Below are 5,340 nucleotides of genomic sequence, written 5' to 3' on the forward strand. Positions count from 1 at the left end.
ATCTCACAAGTTGTGTTAATCAAAACTTTCTCCAGACATTGCCAAATGTCCTCTGGGAGCAAAATTTTAACCTCTGGTTAAAAAGCACCGATCTGTAAGACAGCCTGCCTTTAAAAAATCTGAACAGTAATGAAGGAAATGGATATATATATACGTGTGTGTGTGTGTGCGTGTGTGTGGGCAATGAAAGATAAGATGTGTGAAGGACAGTAATGTATCAGAATGTTGTGAAGCATAAGAAGAGAAAAAGTTAATTCCTTTTGGGGGCATTTGGGAAGACATTATTGTAAGCACTGGGTTTGGCTTCTAGTAGCTTTGTGGATGGGGAGCTCTTTCAATGTAATTTCCTTTCCTAAGCTTCTGCCAGCTTACATCTATACAGCCTGTGGTCACCCTTGTCGTATTCCGAACATTGTTTCTTAGACCAAGAAACTGAATCCGAGTGAGTTTGGATTACTTGAGGTAAGAGGTGGTTTACAACACAGGCCTTGGAACCAGGCTGCCTGGCTTGGAATCCTAGCTCTATCAATTTCCAGTCGTGAGCTTGGGGCTTGTGATTCAACCTCTTAACACCTCGGTGTCCACATACGGAAAATGGAGCTAATAATAGCTTCTATCATCTCATAGAGTTTTAGTCAGAAATTTACATGTGTCAAATGTTTAGAACAGCACCTGGCCTCCATATATACATAAAAAACTATGGAAGTGTTTGCTACTATCACTATTGTTACCAGAGCCATCAGCGACTTGATGGCTGAGGTGAAGTGATAAATTGGATCTGCAGTCTCCTGGCCCAGGGTTTTCTCCACTGCAAAGTCTTTTTGCTATTTGAGCAAAAAGAAATCAGTGATGGCTCAGTTAGCATCACTGGGAAAGGCAGACCCCATGAGCACCATTCTCTGTTTAAACTTCACCATCCAATAGAAATATCATGCAAGTCACGTGTAGCTTTTCTAGTAGCCACATATAAAAAGAAAAATGGATGAAATTAATTTTAGTAATACATTTTGTTTTAGCCCAACATATAAAAATATTAGCATTTCAATATGTAATCAATAAAAATTATTAATGAGATATTTACATTGTTTTTTTCCATACTAAGTCTTGGAATCCAGAGTGTACATATACAGCATATCTCAAGGAGCCACTTTTCAAGTGCTCAATAGGTGCATGTGGCTTGTGGCTACCATATTGGAGCGTACAGATTTTCTAAACACTGCAAAGGGCTTTCACGGTGGCCGGACATTGATATTATTTCTGACTATGCCTAGGGGATGACAAATCAGAGCAAATAGTAAAAGTCTTCTTGAGTTTTTTGCAGGACACTGAATCTTCTTCTTCTCCTTCTTCTTCATTTTTGAGAAAGCCAGCTGACTATTACTTGGGGGCAGGCGATTCACAAGCTCTTTGTGGGGCGGGTCTGCTTCCTCTTCACCATCACAGGCTTCTGGCTGCGCGGGACGGCGCTGGCCTTGCTGATGGCAGCCATGGCAGGTCAGGGCGGTACTTGTTCTTGCGGATCATGTGTCTGATGCTGCTGAGTTTGGCTCGAGCGTTCTTGTTGATGATGGTCCGCACGTAGGAGGTGGCAGGCGTCCGCTGGCCGGATCTCCACTTCATGACCGCCAGGACACCTTTGCCATGGGCTGCCGGCTCCACGCCCACAGTCTTGCAGTGAATCAGCCCGTTGTAGCGGAAGGAGTTGCGGGCCTTCAAGTTATTGGGCTCGGTGCTGTAGGTCTGTTTATTCCTCTTGATCAGGAAACTGGAGCAGTTCCGCACGACCGTCGACTGCAGATGCGCAGACATGGCGGCAGCTCCTCTCACAGCGAACGCCGGAGACGGAAGGAGCTGGATACTCTTCTTGCTTGTTCCTATCCCAACTTCATCAAAATAAGGCGAATTCTTTTTTTTTCAAATGGTAGGAGTTCATTCATTAGCCTTTCCAACCTTGATTTAACTTAAGTACAGCTTTCCGTAAATCATGACAAAACAGCTCCAGATGCCACCCCTCAAGATGTTCAGAGGCGCATACGTAACCTCTGTAAGCCCGGAGCTCCTGCTTACCCTGCCAGATGAAGCCTTGCCACCTCTTTCCATGGCAAGCCTGGAGCCTCCTGCCATGACTCTTCTGTGGTGACCTCAGATTGCCTCCTAGGACCTCCTGAGTGAGCCAGCATCATCTGCTCCTCTACCACTCCAGGACTGGGGAAGGGGATTGAGGCTGAGAACAATTAGCGACCTGTCTGAGGCCAGGCAGAAATTTGTCACCACTGATGGAACACAAGCTGGCAGATCCTGGGTGTCCTCTTTAAAATGCTCTGCAGTGCAAGCATTGCACACTCCCGGCATTTTTGTAAGGGCAGTGTCCAGGACAATAGTAAAGAAATTCTTACCGTGCTTACTGTGAGTCACATGCTGTTCTTAGTGCTTTACTTTACTGACAAAATCCTCACCGCAGCCCACTGAGGCTGCTGGTCTTATTAATCCCACTTTACAGATGAGGAAATTGAGATCTGGAGAAGTACATGGCCTGCGTAAGGTCACACAGGTGTTAAGAGGCAAAGAGGAGTCAAACCCAGAGTCTGAGTGCCTCCTTGTGCCACAGTGAACCCTTCAGACTTGGGTTGGGCCACCAGCCTTTGCTTCTCAGTGAGAAACGTAGGCTCCAGGAAGATAGGGTTTCTGTGCTTTTGTTCCGTGCTCTGTCCTCACCACCTAGAACCTATTGGTTGACTGGCTGCCACTTCCTTGCTGCTGGTGGTGTCCAATCTTAGCTCTAAACCACAACTCAGGCCAATGGTTGTTCCACTGGGCGCTTGTCGTCCTGCATATGGTCTGACTTTGACTTCATGCCTTGCCTACTGGTTGCACTTGATTTTTGGCCTCTGTGGCCTCTATGTAAGTGACCTGAGACCTGCCCCAAGGCCAGAGAGGCGTTCAGTTGCTTGAGGCAACTCAGGCTCAAAGTAGATCTGATCTTGGCATAAGCACATTGAGTCTTATTTTCCCTACCCTCTGAATGATGAGGCTGGATCAGGTGAGGCTGGAGTATCAGTGTTTCCACCCCTTCGCTCCTGGAAGGTTGGGATTGGGGGGTGGAAGTGTGGGGATAGGGTACAGGCTGATGGTACAAGGATTTCTGTGTGCAAGAAAATGTGCTCTGTGCCAGCCTTTATGGGTGGTTACAGGGAGGAGTGCCTGGCACCAGCTACCCATCCAAAGACATTTACAGTCTAGCCTGGATGTAGCAGGTTCCCAGTTGCCCTCCTCCTCCCACCGCTGGCTCTAGCCCGGGCCAGCCTGACTCCAGGCTCCACGCTGTTTCCACACTGGCTGTTGGTGCAGGTCCACCTGAGGAGAAATCACTTTGGCTCCCTTTCCACTCCCCTAACATCTTGTTTTCTGCATCTGAAGACCTCCTGATCTTCCTTCATCTGAATAACCACAAAGGGCCCCTCGAATGGTGGAGCGTGTCAAAAGGTGCAGCCTCAGGAGGGCCCTGGAGGGCACAGGGGTGCTTGTTGTCTGAGAACCTGCAGCCTGGCTGTTCCACTTCTCCCCCTGTGCAGGCTCAGGCTCCCATCTCAGGATGTGCACAGGCCCCAAGTCTGGGGCCCTCACACTCTGTATGCTGCCTTCAGTGGGAATAAGGGATCCCAGGAGAGGAGGTCTGGAACTTTGTGGGGAGAAGCTAGAGAGCTGGGTTGGGTGGGACACAGGGCCAGCTAAACCCAAGTCCATGGGCAGGTCTCTTCCCTGAATCTGTTATCCTTTGATTCTCATATGAGGATGTTCCCATGATACCACAGGGCACTGACCAATTCCTTCTCTCATGCACGTACATGTGTGCACGTGCCCAGATGTACGTGCATGCGTGCACGCGCGTGCACACACACACACACACACACCACCAAGCCCCAGATCTGAGGTCTTCAAAAAGGGCATGAGGGCAAACCTCTCACAGGATTTAATGTCATGCTTCCAAATGTGCTCAAGCAAAGTCATCTATCTGGAAATTCTATTTCTCCCAGAGGCTGTTATTCTTTAACTCCCTCAAAATAGGGGTCAGTGACTCTAAATGCAGAGTGACAGTTAACCATGTAACACCAGCCTTAAGGTTCAAAGGCCTTAATGGAAAAGCCAACTTTTGCCCCAAGCATTAGCAGACCAGATGTGGTTTGCAGAACTTTCTGGAGCTTTAAACAGTCGGAGGCTATCTGTCCCTTCCGGGGGCACCCTGCTTAGTCAGGATACAGACTTCAGACAGGGAGCCTCCCTCACCACAGCCTGATGGCTCATCTTCCAAAGGGCTTCCGTGCTTTCATTCTTTGCCAACAAACAACTGAAATCAGGAGATGTGGATGCATCCTGGACAAGGGAGACACAACACAAATCCCTCTAACAGATTGTGGACATGGTGAGCTAGACATGGAGACAGGCCCAGAACACAGAGAGAGCTGGGTTGAAGAATGCCTACCACAACCCAGGGGAGGCCTGAGTTTCAGGAGCAGGTAACCCCAGGGCCGAGCCTTGAGGGGTGAGTAGGAGTTAGCCAGAGAATCCCTAGCAGAAGACAGCCAAGTGTGCAGGTGTGGTCAGCATTGCTGGAGGGTCAGCTAGGACACCTTTGGCAGAGACAAGTTGCAGCCTCCAGGTAGCCATCATGGAAAACTTTGTGTGCTGTGGCAGGGAGCTTGAACTTCATCCTGAAGGCAATGAAGCTCCAGAAGAGTGTTGTAACTAAGGCAGTAACACAGACAAACAATAGTAATAGCCAACATTTGTGAAATGAATACCTTTTAGATGACAGGCATTGTTCTAAGTGCTTTGCATGTGTTGGTTAACTTATTTAATCCTTTGCAGCAGCCCTATAGAACAATACTGATATTATTCCCATGTGACAGCTGAGGAAACTGAGGCATGGAGTGCGCGCACAGTCATCTAGCTCCTTAGTTGTGGAGCTGGTATTTGAACCTAGGAAGTTTGATTCTTGAGCTCATTCTTTCAGTCACTCTGCTATTATTTATAATTTTGTAGCCATCTCTGTTCAAAAGGGATTTTAGGTGATTTATAATATAACCTAGTGCACAGTAAGCAAACTAAAAATAAAATTCAAAGTGAAAGAGAGAACAGAAACAGAAAAGCAAGCAGACATTTATGGCAAGAATTCAAGATGGGAAATCACTGAACTTGAGCCCTAATTTTTATCTGATTTTTTTTGAAAAAATGTGTGAAATTGTCAAGTTACAATCTTATTGCCCTTTGTGTGTTTATCAGGAGACACATGCTGCTTCCGTATACTGAATTCTAGAAGGAAATTTGTTGTTTACTCCCTGA

At 47.2% G+C, this 5,340-nt stretch overlaps 1 pseudogene; it reads right to left on the reverse strand.

Moving 5' to 3' along the window:
* Window positions 1-1,396: 1,396 nt before the first annotated feature.
* On the reverse strand, window positions 1,397-1,815 carry LOC100581983 (annotated as a pseudogene).
* Window positions 1,816-5,340: the final 3,525 nt, after the last annotated feature.

The sequence above is a fragment of the Nomascus leucogenys genome, chromosome 11, assembly GCF_006542625.1.
Source record: "Nomascus leucogenys isolate Asia chromosome 11, Asia_NLE_v1, whole genome shotgun sequence".
Lineage (NCBI taxonomy): Eukaryota > Metazoa > Chordata > Mammalia > Primates > Hylobatidae > Nomascus > Nomascus leucogenys.